Here is a 22938-nt window from a genome sequence, read left to right as displayed (position 1 = left end):
GAGAGGGTGTTTGCCGAGTTGAGGGATTTAAAAAGCTGTGCCGGTGCAGATTGCATCCGCCGTCACCTTATCCCGACTTTGATCATTTTCCCCGGGAGAGCCGATACATTTTGAATCCTCGCCGGCTGTTTTTCCACCCGTTATCTCATTTTGACTGAAGGGTGAAAATGCTTTTGCCGTCAGAGGCCTGACGTGTCACCGTCTGGCCTCGCTATCGCACAAACAACTGCGCCAGTTTCTACGGGAAATCCAATAAAAGCAGCGACCCCCCCCCCTCCACCCCCACCTTTTCATAAATGTCTTCAATCAACCCTTTTTCATCAATCAAAGATTTCCCTTTCTTTGATGAACGCCATCCATCGATATTCTACAGCGCTTATCCTGAAAAGGGTTGGCGGGCAGTTGCTGGAGCCTATTCGAGCTGACTTCAGGCGGAAGTTCAGACGACACCGATTTTTAAGCGACAGTTTTTTGTTTTGTTTTTTAAATGCAGGAAAATACGTATTTAGAGTTCAACTCAATTCAGTGTAGTACCACATTTTTCCCCCAATACATACTGGGCAGCACAAAGGTCAACTTGAAGAGATGCAGCATAATTAAGAGCAAAAGTGACAGTGAAGGTCCCCAACTAATATTGTAGCCCGCCACAGAACACAGTATTGTTGTATGCTCTGTGTGAATGTGCTGTTGCTCCATGCGTGGAGCGATATAGAACAGCTATGCTACTTTTCCATTAGCCCGCTAATAGTGTTTCACATTACATTTTAGCATTAAGCTAACAGGTTTGCATGAGAAAGGATTATATGGTTTGGTTGAACATTTCCGTGTTCAAATATACAATGTTTATTTGTTTTGTTTTTCGGTGATTTTGTACTTCAGAAACCAAGACGGCATGTTTTCATCCACAATTTTGATTGGATTTTTCTACCCTCCCTGCTCGTTAGCGCCTTGCATTTTGTGTCTCCGTTTGCCTGTTGAGTTATTATTCACCGTGATCCTTCCATCACGTCTGGCCTGAAACCAAATCATTTTTCTCAATAAAACCAAACCGTAATTGCAGCGTTGTGTATTGCAACCGATGACCGCACTCATAATGTCTTCCTAATGTCTTCATCATGTCGGCCCCCCTCCCTCCCCACGTACCATTTTTAATGCGATAAACAGAAGAGGAGCAACATCATAATAACAAAACAATAAATAACACTACTGCTCCACTGGCAGGAAGATGAACAGTAATTATCGGGAAACAGCAGAGAATTTCGCAGCGGGATTATAAGTAAATAACTTGAGGGGAGGTGTGCGAACTAATGACATTCATCACTTCCTGCCAGGCGACGGCCTCGGGCTGAAGAAAAAAAATGTTGCCGTGGCCTGGACGGTGCAAATCAACGCCAACGCAAAGGGAATAAAAGATACGCTACACGCAGGGAGCGCACACACAAATTATATTTGAGTCGGAAAAATTGAGATGTCGCCTCTCCGCGAGTCAAATGCTATTTTATGGTACGAAATATGTTTTGAGTTCTCCATTTGAAGTTGACTGAAAAACCGACACATGAATCAAGCCAATTAAACATTGTATTCTACCTCAATACAAATTAACGTAATTTCCTGAAAGAATTTAATCCCAACGGACAACACAGAAGTCAAGCTAACAGAAATTAGCATCGAGCATAGGCTAATTAAAGTGCAGTGGTCCAAATGGTCTCAAAGCATCTTTCCTCATTGAAACAAATGCAAATACCATTAATCTGTTCCGGCCACCCAACATCGTTTGTGTGCAAATACGCATCGCTTAAAAAGTTACTAGTTGCCATCCTGGTGAATTAGCATTAGCATTAATCTGTAATAATTAAATGTTCTCATTTTCATCTGAGAAAATTTCTCCTTGAGGTTGAAGATGCATCGCGATCAAGCAGGGTTCACTGTTGACACGATATCGTTGCATGAATTCCTCTCTCGACCTCATCCGAAGTTTCCGGACCGAATTAAAGTGTCCCGGAAGCGCGTCCTTGACGTGACGCTTGATGTGGCGGCGATGAGCCCGCGCGACCTGCCAAGTCATTTATGGCGAAAACGGCCGCCTCGGCAGTTTTAGGTGTGAACTGACGTCCGTCGGAATATTAAAAGAAAATCGACGAGCGGCTTCTTTATTATTCTTTATTTTATTTGATAGCACTCGATGTGCACTCGCAGGAAAAGATGCACTTGGCTTTCAGCCCAGCACTGGGCGTGCGCACGCTCATTCGCTCTGATAAATTGCTGTGAGGAAGGCGTGTGCGCACGAAATCGTGTGAGGGCAAGAGAGTGTGAGAGGTTAGAAAAACCTTTCCCAGCTGAACAAGCTTTTTTTGATTTAATGTCTCTCCTCCTCTCACACGCACACCCTTGCGGCCGGTCGGTCAATAAAGTGTTGCACTTCACGCTAATTAAGTCATAAATGGTTAATGTGAGTTATGTCGGCGTGCACGGCCCACCGACGCGACTCCTTTTCGGGACCCTTCAAAGTTCCTCAAGGCGAACGGGAGACTTCGACGACAATTTAGCGATTTCATTCTGACGTCCAATTTTTTCGGGGGGTAAATATTCAATTCCGACGTCATGTATGGATTTACGTAAATATATTCGATTGGGCAGGGGAGGAGCGATGAAGCCTTGGCAGAGGTCTCGTAGCGCCGCGCTTTAATCATGCATCGTTTTAATTGCAAAGTCACACGTTTAGCGCCTTCACCGAACAGAATGTATTTGTTGACAAAAATCGAATTACGCGATGCCTTCAATGACCCTCACACACTTTTCGGTCCAAGATCTGTTCTGAACAAACAGGGCACATTTTCGCAAATATCAAAGACCAAGTCATTGTGTTAAAAAAAACACGCGTTGTTTCACTTGCGACGCGCTTGAGGAGCGCGACGGGACGTCTAATGACATGAAGGGCGCCCTTGAGGAGGACCCACAATGCATCTTGCACCCACTTGTTTGTTTGTTTGATGCCTTTGGAGGCAAGCACGCACACAGAAGCTATGGCGAGAGAGAAAAAAAAAGATGACAGCTGAGGCGAAGGAAAAGCCTAATTACCACTGGCATCTTTTTATTTCATCCTCCTGTGCCGGCATGTGTGTTGATTCATACAGTCTAGCCTTGGCTTTCAAAACAAGAGACCAATCGCCGAGACTTTAATATGCTGGGAGTCAAGATAGTGTGTCAAACATCCTCCATATACACAGCAAGAAAAAAAAATAATAATAATAATAATTTTTTTTTAAAAAAATAATTAATTAAATGAATGACACGTCAACCACTTGACGTTTGTGAGGAACTGGCTGGTGGAGTTCTTTTGAGTTACGACACTACGAGAATGCCAGCGCCCTCGATGAAAAGATGACTTTGGTTTTCCTAACAATGTCGGCGAGGCGACGACGACGAGAAGGCGAGATGACGAACAAACGAAGACAACAAACAATCCTCAGCCCTTGCCGGCGGCGGCCACAGGCGGGACAGCGAGCGGCTGCTTAGCAAATGTCAGGCTGAGCCGACATCAATGGTGGCGACCTGTCACCCGGCATGAATGCGACGCGCCTCATGTTTTATTCACCAGGATGGCAACAGCAACAGCGGTAATGTGTAAGCAAGTCAAACAATCGTGAGGGGGACACACAAAAACACTAAAACAAAATACTTGACTGCTACATGACCAAGGATATTTAAAAAAAGAAATAAATAAAATTTGGGATTTTTCATTCTAGTTTTCGATTTCATTTTTACTTTAATTCGGTTTTAGAGCATGTTTGATAGTTTGATTTATGAAGTGGTTTTTTTTTAACGCTCTCTCTCTACGTGTGGTACTGCGACGTTCATGCTCAAATTGTTGCTTCCAGACTGCACAGAAATGCTACCTAGCTTTAGCTTTAATCTAGCGGACTGAAAGGCTAAACTATCTGGTTGTTTTAAATATTTGTATCTTTGCTCCTCTTTCTAATATAAAACACACGGACATACTGTAAAGATGTTACAGCTCCTCTCTGTTCATCAGTGCGGCACTAAGATTAGTTGTTGTAAATTTGCTATGCTCAACAGATTGAGTCATGATCTACTGTTCGGGACATGTTTGGCTTTGGACTAGACAGAAATATTTTTGGTAAGTTTCATATTCTCCATCTGTCACTCTTGTGCCCTAAAAAGAGAATCAGTGTCGCTGTCATACCCATCGGTTCCTCTAATAGTGAGTGTGGAAACGAGCGTCGAGCTTTCCAGAGGTCAATTATGGCCGCCCATCAATTTTATTCGCACTTTAATGAAGTGCCGCCGCGGGTCGTAAAACAGCCGCCGGCCGCCTCGCGCATCCGTCATATTTATGGTCCTTTCAGACTCTGCCCAGGCCTCACCTTTTTTTTTCGGGGGGGGGGAGATAGACGGCGATGACGGCGAAAATGAGGGAGGCGGGCAATGTTAACTTAATGTGGCACATCTCTATTTTTAGTTTGAAGGTGTGTTAGGAGGAAGCGGTTCAGATGAAAGACTTGCAGGTCCGCCTTGGGAGACAAGTGGAGTCAAACAACAAAGTGAAACAACACTAAAGTCGACACGCTGGACTAACTCGGGTTAAAGTCACTCCAAAGAGAAATCAGAGATTTGTTTCTCAATCCATTGGAGTGGTTTGAAGACAATTGCTAAAAACGTGCAAAGACCGAGAAGGATGCTATTGCATTTCACTGTTCTTCACCGTTTTGAGTTTTCCAGATATTCGGGGGCGTGGCTAAATCTCCCCTCTGTTAAAAAAGACTTGAGCGCCTTTGCATCGGCGCTGCTGTGAAACGCGGATAGAGAGCGAGTTAAGCCTACATCCCGAAAATATAGCTACCATTTGAATAGTCCACAAGAGTGGATTCATTAGAGTGCGTCGTCGTCTGCTGGAAGTGCGCACATATCAAGCAGAGAAAATGAGAAAGAGAGGATTGGGGATTTTAACAATTCTTTTCAGTATAACTTGACAGCCAGGCGTATGGGCAGACTCTTCAGGTCGGCGTGGTCATTTTAGAGTGCCTTATTGTCCCGGTGTGGGGAAAGCCCTGGTTGGATGTATTCCAGCCAATGGAGGCTTTAAGGTTAAGCTTATGTTAAGTCAAGTCAACGGTATTTTTAGAGCACTTTCAAACAGCCATCGCTGCATACAAAGTGCTGTACATAGAGCGATTTAACATACACAATAAACAGTAAGACGAATCGGTAATAAAGGCGGTAGAAAGCACCAAGCAGTAAAATCAAGAACAAATCTAAGTCATGCTGAGTCGAACGCCAAAGAATACAAGTGAGTTAAGGTAAAGTGTATGATTTAGTTGGGGTTAAATTTAGGTAAGAGGTTCAAGTGGGGGTATTATTTAAAGTGCCCGCGAGAGGAATGCAAGTGTCTGGCATGCGGCCCTCCAACAAGAAGATAGAGCAAAAAAAAAAAAAAAAAGAAAGAAAGTGGAGAACAAAGAATGGTGCAGTGTTGCATCATTCATGTTCACCTCCTCCCCAAGCGAGCTCCCACTGTTAGCGACGTGCTCTCCTCCCGCTCAATTTTATCTCATCCGTGCACTCCCGCCAGTCTAAATTTAACACGCCTTGGTTGAAAATGTTGATGCTCACAAAGACAACAAAAATAACAACAGAAACCTATCGGCACCTATTCTTTTGAGCCGACTCCGATCCGACTATAGCCCCCCCCCCAAAAAAAAACCCACAGTTGGTGACTCACACCCAAACATTGAGCTACTCGACCTGTGGATGCACTGCAACGCGAAACAGCGAGCCCACATTGGCTTTTGAGGCTGCACATGCGGTACATAGTACTTTTCTAAAACCACAAAAATATTGAGTGACAGTCAAGGACGAAACGGCAAATGAAAAAGATTATATTCAGGTTGACCTAAACTTGATTTCTAACGTCGCTGCCGTTGTGACTGGTTTCGATTCGAATGCCGCGCGCGAGTCACCCGGCAGTCAACAGGCGTCGGTGTCGGGAGCCCGCCACAGGCGACGTGTAATCACACGCCGAAGAAGCGTGTCTGAGAGGCAACAACATCTCCAGTGGAAGCGTGAGAGAGCCTCCGGTGTGTTAGCGGAACACAAACATCCAAGCCGCAAAGACACGAACGAGCTCATAACTAAAATAAACTCCACTCTCTTGTTCTCACAGCACGAGGGCCAACACACCCTTTCTTCCGCTCGTCGCCAAGTCTCGTACGCGCGCTGCCGGAGATAAAAGTCGGACGGGGTGCCGGCGTCTCCGCGGGGGCCGCGTTACCGGCGCAAACCTCATTTTCGCCGCGCTCAAAAAAAGCCGACCGGAACCGCAACGTCGGGGTTGGGGCGGGGCGGGGCTTTGATCCACGAGTGGAAAAGTTTCTTGCTCTCGGCGGTCAGCGGCAAAATAAGATGTATCATATCGCAATTATAGAAACCATCAAAGTGCAACGTAACTACGAGCAGCTTTGCCGCAACATTAGAAGCCCAGAGTGAGTATTGATCTTCGAACAAGACAAAGAACATCAAACGTGACAAAAATATGGCCTCTACTCACCGGAGATGCTTTGTCACGATCCGTGTTGGTGTTGACTTGTTTTCCTGTGTTCCTTGTGTCACTCGATCAGCTCCCTCCAGGCACTCATGTCTTGAGCAGGTGTGTCATGCTGGAGCCTATCGCAGCTATCTATGGGCAGTAAGGATTCTGAAAGAAACAAATTAGTAGAAATGAACACTAAGTCTCTATTATTATAAATAATAATAATAATAAAATCACGAAAAACACCTTTCCATCACTATGTTTCAATTCTCTTGCCAACATTGACATGCAACTTCGCTGGCTCATTGGAGCGACGTTGTTCAATGGTTGAACATCACACGACATCCTTGAGGGGAAAAAAAAAAATCCTGCTTGCCACTCATTAATTCTTTCCGCACTGCCGGGCCTGCTGTACTCTCGTGTGCACACACACACACACAAATTCATGTATACAAACACACTCTCAGGACATGTTTGAAAATACACGTACACGATGTCTGCCGGCCCACGAACACACTTGAAGCACACGAGACTGCGTTTGCGGCAGCCTATTTAACGGAACGGAATCTTCGGCTTATCCGAAGATTGTGAAGGCTTATGCAATGTCATTCTTGTTGCGATGCTATCGGCTTGCCGCCCGCTGTTATCCACGAGTGATCGCGTCGTTATCTCAATGTTATCCCTTTGTTATCCGGACTTCAATTTTTTTTTTGGGGGGGGGGGGGGAGATCTTACATTCTGTGGAGTTCTTCCGTTTCTTTTGACATTCTGTAAATGTCAAAAGAAACACTGAATGGGATCTAAGTGTTATCAGTTTTTTTTAAAAAACATTTATTTTTGGGGGCTAGAGTCAAACCTCAGTTTTCGAATGTCTCTGTTCTCGACTAAATTGACCAAAATTTTGATTTTTTTTTTTATGCCTCGGATGACGACCGAATTTCGGTTCTCGAACAAACTGAGCGCACGTGAATGCGTCACTTGACTCCTCTCGCCGATCTAACACGAGGAAGTGACGCTTCCTCGTGTAGCGTTACATTGTGATTGACGTATTCAATAAAGTTTTTTTTTTAAAGAGCGTAGTTTCGGTTTTCGAACAAATCGGTTTTCAAACAGCCTTTGGGAACGGATTATGGTTGAAAAACGAGGTATGACTGCATTGTGCAGATGTTTTTCAGCGTTTTTGTGTGTTATGTTTTCTGGATTTGGTTTAGGTTGGTTTAGATTTATTTTTTTTTATTTTTATTAAAAAAATGATTTTTTACAAAAAAATTTTTTTGAAGATGTTCAACAAGACGTTTAAAATTGTTCAAACTATTTTCTGGATGATATCTGGATTCTTATTATTTTAAATATGATTTCGATGGAATCGGGTTGTTGATGTTACAGCGCATTTAGAAACCGCATTTGTGATATTCACCCTTTCAGGAACGGCGGTCACTACAGTGGACAGCCTATCATGTTATCAGGTTACAGGGTGCATGAAAGGGTTAAAATTGGCTGGATGAACTGAAATCTTTGTGAGATAGCCGTTATCCAGATGACATACACTGTATGTCATGATCATGTTTATATGAGGGTTTTGCGGATGTCACGTGGGCGTCATAGCACAAAGATCCGAGGGCGCGCGTAAGTCTGTCACCGGTGATAAATGCAGAAGGAGTCAGTGGAACGAGCGTAGCGTACAGCGAGAGCCCGAGGACGTAATTATATTGTCATCATAAAGTCATGTGATATTCAATTACAATGAGCCTCCGGTGAAAATCAATGGAGTCACAGAGGCTGGAAGAGAGCACAAATTAGTGGCAGAAGTCCATCGAGCCCTCACAGGAGACGACTGGATCCGCCTTTTGGAGTGCTCGGTCGCCGCGGAGATGCCGTCCGCCGGCTTTCGGCGTGGAGATCATTAAACGCCAATTATGACCCCGGTTGGGCCTCGCTGATAGCATCAAGAGGAGGCTGACCGTCTGGGCTGTGGCCTGGCAGCCGGTCGCCATGGAGACGCCTCCAGGGTGACACCAATCATGACAATGATAGAAAGCAGAGCAACAGTATATATTTTTCGTGTCAAAGTTAATCTTGTATGTTTCTCCGTGGGAGGAACTAAAGCGAGATCAAATACATTTTCATGTTCATCGTAATCAATTGTATGTTTATTGTCATCAAATTTATGAGAGTGGTTGTGTCTATAACCATCAATTGTACATTTCTGGTCCACGGTTTTGTTTTTGTTTTAAATTCTCATTAGCTGTGTGTTCAGGGTCGACAATTATGTGTTTCGAGTCATTGATTGGATGAATGCAGTAAAAAATTTTAATGGTCAATGAGTATATGTCTCTATCGTCATAAATACAAGTACGGAAATAAAACAAGCAATTAAGACAACAAATTACAAAGATTCCAAGCGCCCAAAATGATCCATTTGTGAGCAACAGACTTAGCTGGGATCAAGCTTCCCTCGCCACCGCTAATTGGAATGTGCGCCGGGCTATTAGCGTGTTAACGCTCCCATCTGATAAAGGTCAAACGCCCCCGCTTTCCAGAACAGGAAGCCCAGAAATACGTGTGTGCCGTGTGTGTCCCCGCACTCATTAAAGCTTACCTTTGGGCTTTTACGAGAAATGCCTCGCCTCTCTTATGGCATACTGGGAGTTGACCTCCCAAACAACCACGCATGCTAACACACGTGCTAACACAAGCCATTTGATAACGCATTCACATGTTTACATGCGCACACGTTAACACGCACACATGCAAAGAAACGATCATTCTAACATACGGGGCCATGCTAACACACTCTCAAGCTAACACACAGCTATGCTAGCAAACACCCATGCTAACTCACAAACCAACGCTTAAAAAAAAACAACATACTGTGACTAACTTGCTAGCACATTTTTGCGAACAAAGCTTACATGCTACATCACACCAAAGCTAATGACCCCCCCCACCCCCCAAAAAAAACAAAACAAACAATTTGGACACCACACTCCCATGTTGCAGTGTGCTTGTTAAGAGGCAATCATCAAGTGAGTGCAGGTTTATGGAGCCTGGCGCACACCCACCACCACACAGCATCTGTCACAGCTATCGCCCTCACCCCACTGAGCTTGGACCAAGTGGATTTTGTTCGCTGGCCAGCAGTTCACTCGCCTGAAAAAACAACAAGCGTTTGATTTTGGCTTCTTTTGGAAAAATGACCCCGTTTCCTTTCTTCTACAGGACATCTACGTTTTCTTTTTGTTCTTCATTTATACATGTGTAGAAGTACAAAAACAGCAGAAGTATTTCAAAAGAGCCTGGTAGAAGCAAGTTGAGCTAGTTGGTGGACAGGCAGGTAGGTTAGAGTTGTTCGCATCCTTTTGCTAGCTAAACCAAAAGCTACAAGACGTCGTAGGTTAAAACGACCTTTGAGCATTTTGGGTGAAGCCATTTGAATTCTGCTCCCCTATTGTGAGGAAGAAACTATTAAAAGCTATTTTATGCTCGCGTTTGGCCTGTCACATGAGCTGCTTAGGATGATTGACAGGCGGGGGGGTAGGGGGGTGGGGTCAACGCGCTTTATCAGCGTCGGTAGAGCAAGCATAGAGCAAGCATGTTTCGAGTCATTAAGGTCCACAAATGGGTTGGCTGATAGGCTGCAAATGGCATGAAAGCCACTTCCCAGCACCCTCTGCAAATTACTCACATTTGACAGAGGCGGAGGATGTCAGAACGTTAATCTGTGCCTTTGTCGTGGCACATCTTGCTAATGCCAGCCTTTAGCGCCATTGTGAGCAACCAACGCAGTCGCTGACGGATTGCAAATACATGAGTGACATTATAGCCCGGTCAGGCAAGGCCGGAAAGTCCTTTCCTGATGACCTAAACACTATCCGAAGGATGAGAACCTCAAATCTCGAATGGGATTTTCAATTCATCAAACACCAACTGGATGACATCATTAGCTATGCCATAAGAGCAACAAGCACAAGAACGAGGACGCCGTCTTCGGCGTCACATTTAGAGCTGAGCCTCATAAATATTTGAATATTTGCGATACCCGGGTGCGGATATTGACTTGCTAAAATGAGTCGTCTTCCACCTGCCAATAAACTACAATCATACACACACACGCACACACTTGCGCATGTAAGACAGCCCCGTGTAATTTAGCAGCTGCTTGCTAATGGAAGCTCATCTTTCAATATAAATGTTAATAATCTGTGATGAGTCTCAGGCTCAGCAGCACATGAGGGCTTTTATCGGCCATTCGCGGCAGCATTACCGTCATCATTTTTTTTTTCCGATTGCAAGAACATGTCAAACTCTTTTATCTCTTCTCCTTGGCCACTTTTCCTCGTCGGGCGCCGAACAACGGACTTAAAGGCATAAATAATGCAGCCAATGAGAGAATGAGGAAGGAATGACAGACATTACTTTGCCCGTAAAATGGCCGCTTCAAGGCAAAATGGCAGCCTTCCCCTGCCTGACTCTGATGAGTCATCAAATTGAAATTTAAGTTCAGGTCAACTTTTTGTCAAATGTTGCTTCACTTTCACACACTTTTTCAGGGAAGGTGGTTTGGTTCAAACTAAATTTCAAGAACAAGTGCATCTTTGGAGGACCCTTGGAAAATGGCAGACATATTTCCTTTTTTTTGTCATCATACACAAATTCCAAATTTCATATTGCCAAGTGGAAACTGGATGCTGATTTGGAAATGCACACACGCACTCACAAACTATGGATTTCATTCCTGTGCTGTTTCGATCACTGCAATATAATTCAGCACTTGTTGCCGAAACACACTGCAGGTTTTGTGTGTGTGTGTGTGTGCGACGTTCCTCTCTCATGAATAAATTGACAGCTTTGCTGGTTATTGACTGTCTCAAGTGGGAAGAAGGGAGAGGCAATTCCATGTGTGTGTGTGTGTGTGTGTGCGTGTGTGTGGGCGTGCATGCATGCAGTTCTTCAATGTTTGATTTGTTGTGCATGTAGAGCAGCAGAAATAAAAACGCATTTGAAGGATGCGGTTTATCCGATTGGCGGGTCAAGTGTCAATGTGCATCCATGAATGTGAAATGTTTACGGACAATGTTTTTTTTAATTTTTTAAATAATAAAAAATATATTGAAGAGTTGATTAAAAAAACTCATTTGCATCTGTTGATTTTGTGTCGTGTGAGTGTGTGCCCTCGAAGCTCCCTGATAAGGTCTATCGGGGGTGCTGGAGAGGAGGGGATTGAATTAGCTAACGAGCTAGTAAGCTAGCAAGCTAATTGCCGAACCTAATAACTATTTAAGCAGACTTGATCCATTTTTTTTTTAAATAACTAAAAACGTTACCTCTAAGGAGCATGTACAAAAAATGTAAAACTGTTAAGTCTTGAAACTAACAACGGCGACTTTGTTTTCCTGAAAAAAAGTATTCAATGCTTATACTTGGCTTGTAAAGCTATAAATCTTTCCAATTTGCCATTTGGAGACCTTTTAATTAAACGTTGGCCAAGTGATTACATGTGACCGCACAGACACACACACACACACTGGGCAAACTTCCTGGTCACTGTTCGCTGACTGAGACCATTTGCTCAACCCTAATTGAATTCATTAGTTTATTTTGCTTGTGTCCAAGGAGACCGTGTTGCTGTTAATCACCGGGCTGGCTCAGGTGTGTAGCATGCCATCTGAAAATTCTATTTTGATATCATCGATGGATTTATTAAAAAATTTGGTGGAAATATATAAGACTGTATTAAAGTGTGTGTGTGTGTGTGTGTGTTTCCTTTATCTCACTAGGAGCTGCCAAAAAGAATCATCAACACTTTTTATAAAAAAATAATACATTTAAAGCTTTCGGGACCGGCGACTGACTCTGAGGGCACATTCCGCCGCACTGTGACGGAAAACCAAACAGATGTTTTCTTAGCAGAGCGCTTAAATATTCAACACATACTTCTTAATTCAGCGTGCAGAGTGCCAGAGTGTAATTAGCACTTGAACAAAGTCACTTGGCATTAGAGGATGATGCGGTCCCTTGTGTTCAAACATCTTTTTTTTGGGGGGGGGGGGGTAGTGCCACCCAGGCGGAAATGTTTCAGTGTGTGGACAAACAGCGGATGAGCTTTGCGGCGTGCGGCTTCACAAATATTACATCAAGGCGAGCGCACACATGACACGTGATGCATAATGCACAAGCCTGTGGTGTGCCAACTGCGTAAGGATGCCCATCGCAACCATGATGATGAACCAAACAGGAACTGAGTTGTGTGGAAATTGTACTGTAGCTTTTGCTAAACACCTAAGAAATGTTTAGCCAAGATAATAATGTCAATCATTTTCATTTTATTAAAGCTTTGTAAATGAACACTAGATGAGGTTAACGATGTGCAGCTAGCTAGCCAGTGAACTAACTAATGTCCCGAAGAACTTTACAGACCACATTTTACACGTTGTAGCCTCAAAAACTAGGCAAGGTTTGTGCAGCACATCTCGCTAGTTAGCTAACTATCCAACTAACCAATGATTGGTTGGAATAACTTTCCTGTTGGAAGACAAAATTGACCATGTTGTATACTTAAAAAAATAGAGGAGTTCAGCAATCAACTAACAAACCACAAAAACTACAGGCGTGAACAAATTACCTGTTGAGGATCAACCTGTACGAGGTCAGCGGTGTGCAGCTAGCTAACCAACCACCAACTTGTCATTGTGAGACAAATAAAGGTTTTCTTATCTTTTCTTGAAAACCTAATTCACACACACACACACACACACACACACACACACGTCTAATCAATCGACTAAGCAGCATACAAACCAACAAAAAATACTGCCCTCAGGAACTTCGTACTAAGGAGTAAATTTATACTGTAATCATGCGAATCAACAAACCAGCTAAGCAACCAACAAACCATGTGACCAACCAACCGACAACTTCAAATCCTTGCCTTTTGGTTCCCTAAAGACCAAACTCTGCAATTTAAACACCCGCGCCCTCCCAAACACACACAAAGACCAGCGATGCATAATGCACAAGCCTGTGGCGCGGCAATTGCGTGACGGCGTCCACCAGCATGATAAATCATCATGATGATGAGAATATTTCACATGTGGGATGTTTCCATGCCACTTTCACTTGAACTAGACTGCCACTCCATCACTACCTCCCGAGAGGAGACCTTCTTTTAGCTTTCTAGGGCGCACTGGTACAGGATCGCGCAAAAACTCCAATCTTGAAAATGGTTCAGTGCCTTACTAAGAGCTGCTGGTTTGGTTAGCAACAGGGAATAGCAATACACGCATTGGCTTGATGTCATCCCAGTTAAAATCTGCTGTTTTTTTTTTTTAATCCCCATAGGGACAAAAGGAGCCATTTAATCGAAGTTACGCTCAAAGACGCACCCGTCGACTAATTGTGGAAACAAGTTGTGAATATTCCGAGGGTGGATGCGGTACTTTGTGTCTACGGAGTCGCGTGAGAAAAAAAAAATACAGTAGGAATGAATGCAGTCATTATCCCATTGAATGAATAATTAGGCGAATGAATGAATAATTATCCAAATGAAGGAATAATTATCAGTTGTATTTTTTTTTTCTGGCTTTCATGTGCCAGGTGGCCTTCAGCGCGACTGGCATTAAGTCCCGCGAGAGATGGAGCTGCGAATCAAACACAGAAGCGCCCGTCTTTGTTACTGCAGCTGATGAGGTGAGGAAAGCTGCATGTGTGTGTGTGTGTGTGTGTGTGTGTGTGGTGGGCGGGTGGGGTGGGGGGGTGCGCTTGTCAAAACAGGAGAGGTGCTCGTCAATGAGTGCTGCCAGTGGATGGGTGGAAGGCATACTGACGACTGGAAGCTGCTGTGGGCGGATCCAGCTTCTGCTGGTGTCCCCCTTTGAGGGCCTGGAACTACTCTAGCCGGTTGTCTATTCGAATGGCTCGGGCAACGAGAGTCCAGGTCAGCAGGCAAGTCTTAACAGCAGCCCCTTTGGAAAGACATAAAGTGCCGTGGCATTCCACCTGCTGCGCAGCAAAAGTCGTGAAGTGAATGGCACAGCCAGACAGACTCCTTCCCTTGATTCAGCTCACTATCGGATGAAACGGGGTTCGAGGTCTTATGGAGTGTCTGTGAATTCGCTGAGGGAAAGTTACAAATCAAGGAGTCTCTAGCCCATTCTTGCCATGGGCCACACACGCTCGCCCTGACCGCCAGGTGAGAAATCATAAAAGGTAACTTTGGCTCGGTCAGTGTGGAATGCCTGAGGTGATAGTTCCCCCCCCAAAAAAATTGGACAGTCGATGATAAATGACTGCCACAGTCCTGGTTCTCCTGAAAAAACTCAGGAGAAGCTAGCCAGGCTTCAGATCCTGGCATAGTCGATGGAGCGGACCGGGGTTGTTGGGACAGGCTGAAAGGGTTAAAAAAGCACTTGTTTTGTGGTACCAATACAGTTCTTTTCAAGAAAGTATCAAGTCGGTCAGGAAACTTGATATCGTTTTTTGCGAATTGTTTCTTTCACCTTCCAAAGGGTTTAAAAAGTTTGAAAATGTCTTCATTTGTCTTCAACCTTGTTCCGGTCGCTGCATTGGTGCTTTTATTTTTGGCTCTTAAGCGTTCTGCTGACCGCTGCACAAGCTTTTGTCATCCATCGTGGCTCTGTTATGTCTAATCTGCTTTTTTTTTTGTCTTATCGCGGCTAATTAGCGGCCGCCGTCGAGTCATCCGCGGAGAATAAAAAGATGGAGCCTTTGAACGCTTCTCTATTTAAACTTCATTTTTTGGTACGTGAGGAAATCTGCCATGAGAGCGAGTCAAAGGAAGGAAAGTGTGACATTTTTGGTTGGAATTGCGAGATGACTGAGATCCTGATGACTTGACAGCCGCCCTGTGTCTCCATAATGGATGATTTTCCCGCCTGGTTCCCAATTTGTCATGCCCCCCCCCCATCAAAATAAATTCTCCGTCAGTTTTTGACACTTTTCTTTCCAGCAGGTGCTCAAGTCAAACAGATGTTTAGTGTCAGCCTGAACAAGGATGCACCGTAGGGAGGGAAGCCAGCAGGGAGGTCTCAGAAAAACATCCTGGAGTAACAGGCACAATTAATAATCTTGTGCTCCAAATACCTGAAAATTCTTTCAAGGGGTGAGCATCCTGGCAAAAGCAGATCGAACCACAGTTTTTGTGATCAATCAATTCCAGAAAGTCTACGACGACTAGTCAGGTGTCAAATCCAAAGCAATATCTCCCATAGGAAATAATGTCAATCTATTAATTCGTTCCAGTCACCCAAAAATATCAACAAAAATGAAATTTTCAAGAGAATAACTATAGAAAAACAACAGACGGCAAGACATATTCCACAATCCACAATCGGAAAATAAACCAGTTTCATTGATAGACAAGTATATGATGACAGGAGATTTGAAAAAGTCTGAATGACGCAGGCCCAAAATTGAACAGGAAGCTAGCCCTGTTTGTTTGAAACAGCCATTTTGAGGCAAATTCCAATACTGGTGATTTTTTTTCCAATTGAAAACAGGTATGCTCGACAAATGGACGATATTGCAAAGCTTTTTTGGGCGCTGCCTGGCTGGCATCAGAGTATATAGATCCTTTCGAGAATTTACAGGAAGAAAGGGCCGCTTTCAGCTTTAATGCTCTTTGTGATTTAACAAGCGTCTGCAACTTGAGCAGCACATGTCAAAATCAATTGTTCGGCATCAATCTCTTCCGAAAGCCAAGGAAGCGGTATTTTTTTTTAAGCATTTCAGCAAGTCGGAATAAATTCGCACAAAAGACAGAAACGACAACACAAACGTCAAACACTTTTTTTACCACGTCACCGCTAATTGCGGCAGTGAATTCTCTTAACTCCTTGAACAGGGTAAACAGCTCCAAAGGATTGGAGGATCTGTGTTGACGTGAGTTGAGGAGCTTTATGAGACCGATATTGTGCTTTGCCACCATCTTGTGGCATTACTCTGACAAGTCACGATGTTTAAGTAAAGTGAGGAGTTTCATTTTGGGGACGCAATTTTATGGGATCCTGGTAGAAATCAGTTGAGGAACTTTGATTGGACAAAAGTAGGGCTTTAACTGCCATTCTGTGGCACACTGAAGCCAAGGGGTTAGGGTTCATTTCGACAAAAAGTAGTGCTTTGCTGCCCTCTTGTGGTACTTTGGCACTAAGGAACTATGAGTTGAGGAGCTTCATTGAAACATTGTGCTTTGCAGTCATCATGATAGAAAACGAATGATGATGTTTGGTTTTGAATAATACACACCTGCATCAGTGTGAGTGCATGTCTGTATGAGAGAGAGAGAGAGAGATGGAAAAAAGTGAACAAATGAAGTCGAGAGTAATTAGTGGAGCGGCAAGTCACAGCCAATAAATCAAACTGATTGATTCATCAATCACGGTCTGATTGAGACAGACATTTGCCCACACAAATAAAGTCTTAGCGTTTAAAGGATAGGTGTGAATCGGTAGAGAGGTGAGACATTTTTGGGGGATTAAAAAAAAAAGTGTCTGATGTGTTGAGACAAGCATGCTTGCTTCAAGCCATTTGTCTCTCCGGGCTTGGAGTTTACTGTAAAACTGTCAAAAACAACGACAAAAAAAGAATCAAAGTATATTTAGACACCGAAATGTTCCAATTGAAAATATAATACAAATTAGGTGAACAAAAGTCTGTTAGCCTAATGCTAACATAATGGTAAACGCCATAGATGGGCTAACTAACATTAGCATAGACGTTGCTAAATCATAATCGGTCAAACCACTGCCATTTGAACATGCACAGAGGAGCAACGCACACAAGCTGAGTACACGACAGTGCTCGTTGCGAAGAAGAGGAAGAAGACAATAAGAGGAAAAAGAAAATGAGGAAAAAAAGCTAGACGCGCAAGAAAAAAACAGCAGATGAAAAAGAAGAGGGGTGAAAAGGAAAAAAATAAGAATTCAATTCTGAAGAGGTTGGACTTCACCTTTTGATAACTGGACATTTTACCCGTCAACGTGTTGTCAATCATCTGTCCAACGTGGCAGTTGGCAACAATGCTCCCCAACTCCAATGTCCCTCAAAGTCAGGCTTCTTGCTCAGTGTGACGCCAATGTACCCACTTCTTTGATGTGTTTTTTCTTCCTTCGCTGTCATCTTGCTCAAAGCCAGATGACGCCACCCACTCTCATCGCCGAGGGCGACGCCTGTAGCCTGGTGGGACTCCTACTTTTCCTTGTAGTCAAGATCAAGACTGTCTTCTTCTGAGATTTTCCTTCTTTACTCTTCAGATGGGGGACGACCCCATTTTTTTTACATCGCTCAACCCCAACGGGTATCGGGATGGCTACCCCCCCTCCAAAAAAAGGTTTTGATTAATATTTCTTCCCCATTAATAATTAAAACAAATTTACTATTGCAACATTTTCTGTATTGCATTTATAACATACGTATCGTATTATTATTCTCCCAACAATGCAGAACTCATATGCATACATTATATACATATATATATATATATTTTTTTCACCAGCAAGTATTCGTCAGCGAGATTGGAATGAGATAAAAACATAATCCAGAGGACCGCGTGTTTGAAAATGAGATCATGTCTCTCATCCATCCATTATTTTAATCCGTATAATAATAATAATAATAAAAATAATCACAGTGCAGTTGATGATAATATTCACACTGCCACCTCCTCAATTCCAAGACGCCATGAAAGATAGCCGGCGCCTTTGACGTTTCAATTAGTTTCAAGGACGCCCGATAACCTTCAACGACATCATCGTCGCCGGCTCTCGGTCACGCTCCAACGCCAGACGAAGAAAAGACTACGATGAAGGTGAAAAGGTTTCTTGCGGCTAGCTTCAATGTGGCTCCAAATTAGTTGACACGAAAGAGATTCATTGTGATATCTGAAAAACGACAGAATGATTGGACCGTTGAATACGCGCGACATTTTGTTTATATTTCATCGACATGATTTGCACAAGTTTGCATAACAATAGAGCAATTATTGTCGTGATGTTACATTTCCATTTCCATTTTCCTAGTCCAAGAAAAGTGTGACCAAAAACCACGATCGATCGTGATTTGACACCCGCGTAAAGTCGGCCTGCATTTTCATATTCTCCGAGGTGGATGTTTTACGACCGATGTTATTGCCCTTAATTTTTTAATATCAAACGTTGCTTCTTCTAATAAAGTATAAAGCGCCAATTTTTGTTGCTCCCACAAAGCAAATGTACTGGTATTAAATGTCTCTCTTTTTTATTGCACCCATGAATAATACAAAGGGTCCTGGCACTAATAAGAACAAAAAAAAAGAAAGATATCAAATATAAAGAGTAAAACGATGCCGGTCCCGACAGCAGAAGATCTAAAAAAGTACTTTTAAATATTTGATGTTCACCCCAGTGGACCTCCATTTCACAAGGAAAAAACACATGTATGAAATATAAAACATCAAATATGAATCCGGTGCATAAAAAAGATGACAATCTCAGACACAAATTTGTGGAGCATCCATATGTCATGAATCTCCCAGCTTGACTTTTGGTGCTGCTGTTTTGGTTAGCAACAAATTTCACAGGAGGTTCAAGAGTGTCTGAATGTCAATAATACCAATTTGTGGGGGAACAAAATGACATCATTTAAGTGAATGGTGACCAGGCGAATTAAACTTTTTTTGTAGCGCGCACACACACACACACACACACACACACACACACACACACACACACACGCGCGCGACTGAGTGTCTATTTTGTGCTACAGTCAATCAGTGACATTCAAACGTGACCTTATAAAGAGACTGTGAGACACATCACTCGGGACCATTCCCGAGGGGCAACATAAATCCCCCTCATCTGTCAGACATGTGTAGCGTGTGGGTGTGTGTACGTACGTGCGTGCTCTCCAGAGTGCCGACATTCCACTGCGAGCTAAACCTGACATTGTGATGACATTTTCCTCCCTGCTGCTTTGGTCCCACCTGCACACGAAAAAGACAAAATAAATCAACAACCAACAAATAACAGGGGATGTAAGATTTTTTTCACTTTTGAGATCAATAGCGTTTTAATGGCAAAATGCTGCAGATGGGAACCTGGTCTGCTGAAGCAAAAAGAATTGACAAGTCTCGCGGTGAAATGTTCTTTGGTGGCCTCGCCTTTTCGTGAGCAAATATATATTTTGATTTGAGATGAAGAGGGGACCACATATGGCGCCCTGCGGGACACCTTCCGGCAGAGGGGGCAGTTAAGAAGGAGGAGGAGCAGTCACGCTACATTTTTCTCAATGCGATTTTTGTGGCCAAATGTGGTTTCATGTGTGGGCCAAGCTAACGTGTCGCCTCGCTACAAGTTGTTTTGGACTTGAAGTCAAGTTGCTGCTCAGATAACCACGCTTGGTTTGCTGCTGACCTTTTCATGAAGCGGAACAAGTGACACGCCAGATACTGCCGCTACACACTCCATATCTTATCAGCCTCGGGCACTCGCACCTCCTGCGACATCTTCCTGCGCCTGTTTGCAGAGATTATATAAATAATAATAATAAAATTGAAGTGAGCACAAAGACGATATGGATCGGAGTGACCCGCCACCTGAGCAGGCCAGCGTCATCCCAGAAAGGGGTCATGAGAGCTCATATCACAGCGGAAAAAGACACAATTGATTCATTTTTTTACTGTAACAGAAGCTCAAGAGTTCAGAAATTTGAATTTCATTTATCACATTGGACATAAAAGCAGGAACTTAAAGAGAAAAATTCTAGCACATAAAGGAAAGTCCATTCTAAAGACTTTGTATTCCTTCAGCGTAATGAAGATCCGCAGCGTTTGTTGACAGCGGAATCGGGATTTTAACAGACTTATGGGGTGGGATTTGAACTCAGGCCTCACAAATCCAAAGACAAATGCAATTCGGGAAGAACGTGTCAAAGAATGCAGGATTTTCATTCTGCAAGACTCCTGGTAGGCTGTAAGATGTAATTCCAGAAAAGATGGGGAGAGCAGGTGGGTAACTTTTGTCCTAGTAAATGAATCCCATCCTTGTGTCAATGCAAATTTCCCCAACATCTTTATTAACAACGTCATGACCTTTTCCCGCACGGTTTTCATCAGCAAACCCCGACGTCATCCCATTTCCACGCGCACCAGAACAATAAGCTCCATGGTGGGAAATATTGACCGCGGCAAATGGAAATGCTAATGGGGGAGTCCCTGAAGCCCAGAGGTGTTCTGCCTTCATGTCGAATGGAGATGAGGCTAGGGGGGCTCAAGCAGGATGAGCGGATAGAGAACAATAGATTTTCCAAAACAGATAAATGGAGAAGAAACCCAAATTAAAAAAAAATAAAAAAGGAAAATAAAGAGGCAACAACGCCTAACAGAATATTTGGGTTTGTCATTTATTCCTTGGGAAGAACAGGAATAATTGTACAGAGCAGAAACTGGGATACAGTATACAATTGCTGAGCATAAACATTCAATTGTCGACTGTAAACAGACCATTGTTGAATACACACATGAGAATAGTTGCCATAAACTTACAAGTGATGAACATCAACATTAAATTGATGGCCCGATAAACAAGGACCATAAATGCACGATTATTGACTGAAACAACTTTACAACCGCTGATCATAGTTGTGAACAGAAAAATACAAAAGAGAACCTTGTGCGATGAGCCACTTTCTTCTTCGCATGATCTCCCCATTGCCGCGAGTAGCCGTTCCGTTTTGTAAAATTTCCGTGTGTGGGATATAAAAGAGGCTTAAAAGATAAGCACGGCGACGACACCTCGCGGTCTCCTCATTGCGCTAATTATCACAAATTACCCGGTCGTACTTGCCTTGAAAAGGATCGTCATTAACAACAACAGCACAACACTAAATATAAAAAAAAAAAAGAAAAAAAAAAGTCCGCCATTAAGTGCTATCATCGCTAGAGTGCAAGCTTTACCAAGGTCAAGTCGGCCCACTCGCAACCGCTAATGAGCTTCTGGACACTAATTATGAATTAAAATAACCAGCACATTGTGTCAGTATGAACAAGTTGCTTCATATCAGCACTGGTGCCAAAATTAAAAAAAAGCAGTGCCAAGTTGTCATCAAATAACGACATTTATTTTATGCCACCCGCAACTAATGACCATCAACAGACAACTGAGGATAAACTTACAATTGTTGGTTATGAACATAAAATTCAGAGCCATAAACATAAAACTCAGTGCCCGTGAAAACACAATTATGTGTTTATGGCAAACTGGTTTATGTTAACTTATCTAAGTATAAATATATATGTCGATTCTAATGCAGAAAAATGTTGCTTGGGCAGATGGAATGCTAATACTAAACTCAACTTCTGAATGCTAATGCTAAATGCATAGCAGCTTGAATGCTAATACTAAACAATGCGCTCTGTAAACTTTTGAATGCTATATATATATATAAATATATATTAGATATAGATATGGCAAAAAGGCTGACTGAGGTCATAAAGAAAATCGTCTCTGGACTTAAGATGCTAATGCTAAAAAAATGCCGTTTTAAGTTCTTTGAAATGCTAATGCTGAATAATATAGCAACTGTGGCCTCGTGATGCTAATGCTCAAAATGCTGTGGCACTGTGTAAAGAAGAAAAACAACATTTGAGTCAATTTTTGTCCTCATATAATACTTCTCACATTTTAGTAGTGCGCTCGTGCGCTGAATTGACTTCCTGGACGTTTAGCTAGATATCAGCGACATGGAAGAAATGCTCAAATAGCTTTCCATAGCCGAATATCGAGTCCCTCAACATGGCGCAATGGAGTGAGCTTGTTACTCCGTTTCAAAAGCACTCAAGCACACCGACAGCGAAGTCAGTGGCACACACAAGACTGTCTCTGCTCATAAAAGAGCTTCTCGTCTCACAAAGGTTATCCAGTCCCCCAGCACTGTGTCAGCTGGTGCAACGTCAGTGAATTGTTGGAATGGGATGGAAAAAAAAAAAGACCAAAAAGTCGGATGTCGCACGCTCGCCATCCACAGCCCGCTGGAAACGTCATCAGGCCACCCGGAGGAAACCTCGGGAAGTGTTTTGACGTTGACACTGGATAAGATGTTGAGAGACGGCAAGGAATATGGGTCACACTCCCGAGATGAGATCTTGCCATATGCAGCAAATGACAAAATGCCGACTGGAATGCGGTATAGAGGGGCTTTGCATGTATGATAAACGTACAGTTGGCAACAAAAGTTGACCAGAATCTAAAATTCCAACCCAAATTTCTTGACCGTGAACATACAATTGCTGACCATAAACACACAATTGTTGGCCACAATTTTTGACCACAGACGTGCATGATGACCAACCACATGCGCTACTTGACCATAAACACACAATTCATTTTCATTCATCTTCCGAG

The 22938-nt window shown here is 43.2% G+C and overlaps 1 protein-coding gene and 2 long non-coding RNA genes across 4 annotated transcripts in view; 1 reads left to right on the top strand and 2 right to left on the bottom strand.

The window, feature by feature from the left end:
- man1a1 (mannosidase, alpha, class 1A, member 1) overlaps positions 1-6669 on the bottom strand; it is a 69164-nt gene extending 62495 nt beyond the window's left edge. The window contains exon 1 of the mRNA XM_052052740.1: positions 6566-6669. The gene's annotated coding sequence lies outside the window, so the exon portion shown is untranslated. The remainder of the gene's footprint in view (positions 1-6565) is intronic.
- LOC127592222 (uncharacterized) overlaps positions 1-22938 on the top strand; it is a 193646-nt gene that overhangs the window by 111436 nt on the left and 59272 nt on the right. The window lies entirely within an intron of this gene.
- LOC127592224 (uncharacterized) lies at positions 6664-20050 on the bottom strand. Of its 2 annotated transcripts, XR_007960087.1 has the most exons (4): positions 19951-20044; positions 19434-19520; positions 17511-17870; positions 6664-6712 (listed from the first exon to the last, which is right to left on the bottom strand). It is a non-coding gene; the product is annotated as an uncharacterized LOC127592224 (long non-coding RNA). The 2 variants fall into 2 exon arrangements; XR_007960086.1 differs by lacking the exon at positions 6664-6712 and having other exon boundaries at positions 15399-17870; positions 19951-20050.

Source organism: Hippocampus zosterae, chromosome 19 (assembly GCF_025434085.1).
Source record: "Hippocampus zosterae strain Florida chromosome 19, ASM2543408v3, whole genome shotgun sequence".
NCBI classification, from domain to species: domain Eukaryota; kingdom Metazoa; phylum Chordata; class Actinopteri; order Syngnathiformes; family Syngnathidae; genus Hippocampus; species Hippocampus zosterae.
Note: the sequence above shows the minus strand (reverse complement) of the source record. Positions and strands in the feature narration are given on the sequence as shown.